The sequence below is a fragment of the Theobroma umbraticum genome, unplaced genomic scaffold (genome assembly GCF_002168275.2).
Source record: "Theobroma umbraticum cultivar Fairchild unplaced genomic scaffold, ASM216827v3 scaffold_67.0, whole genome shotgun sequence".
Lineage (NCBI taxonomy): Eukaryota > Viridiplantae > Streptophyta > Magnoliopsida > Malvales > Malvaceae > Theobroma > Theobroma umbraticum.
In genome coordinates, this window is record NW_018397262.1 from 2,450,990 (window position 1) to 2,451,190 (window position 201).

Here is a 201-nt window from a genome sequence, read left to right on the forward strand (position 1 = left end):
GCAAGATATGTCCCACCCCAATTGCCACTATTGATTCCTAAGATTCGGTAAATTTCTACCTTCTCATAATCACTAGTATTCCTACTGAACAACAAAGCAGATTTCTCAAAGTTAATTTTCTAACCAGAAACAGCTTCATATGTTTCAAAGATCTCCTTAATAACTTAAGCTTTCTGGCCTTGACTTTCCCAAAGATTATGT